A 688-nucleotide genomic window follows, 5' to 3' on the forward strand; every position below is an offset into this window, starting at 1 on the left:
CAGACCATTTTATTAGGACATAATTGAGACATCATACCATTCAGTAGTGCAAACATATCAAGCCATGCTGTATAACAACCACCATCATAGGTTTCAAAACCTTTTCTTCCTTCTTTTGCTCATCATCCTTAGCTCCCCACCTCCCCCACTATACGCCCCCAAACAGAAAAATACCTAGCAGAGAGTCAAGAGGGCTACCAACGATAATGTAGACTTTTGCCTTGGTTCATTGAAAAGACACTTTGAGGAATTTTCTCGTTAAGCCTCGAGGAAGTATCTTTGCCCTAATTTTAAAAAATTGTTTCATTGGGGCCTCATACAACTCTTATCACAATCCACACATACATGCATCAGTTGTGTAAAGCACATTTGTACATTCGTTACCCTCATCATCCTCAAAACACTTGCTCTCCACTTAAGCCCCTGGCATCAGCTCCTCATATTTCCCCCTCCCTCCCCCCTCCCCCATCCCTTACGAACGCTTGATAATTCATAAATTATTATTTTGCCATATCTTGCCCTGTCCAATGTCTCCTTTCACCCACTTTTCTGTTGTCAGTTCCTCAGGGAGGAGGTCACATGGATCCCTGTAATCGGTTCCCCATTCTACCCCACCCTCCCTTCACCCTCTCGGTATTGCCACTCACACCACTGGTCCTGAAGGGATCATCTGTCCTGGATTCCCTGT

This window comes from Echinops telfairi, unplaced genomic scaffold (genome assembly GCF_000313985.2).
Source record: "Echinops telfairi isolate 266 unplaced genomic scaffold, ASM31398v2 ScPeMD7_2291;HRSCAF=2852, whole genome shotgun sequence".
Taxonomy (NCBI): domain Eukaryota; kingdom Metazoa; phylum Chordata; class Mammalia; order Afrosoricida; family Tenrecidae; genus Echinops; species Echinops telfairi.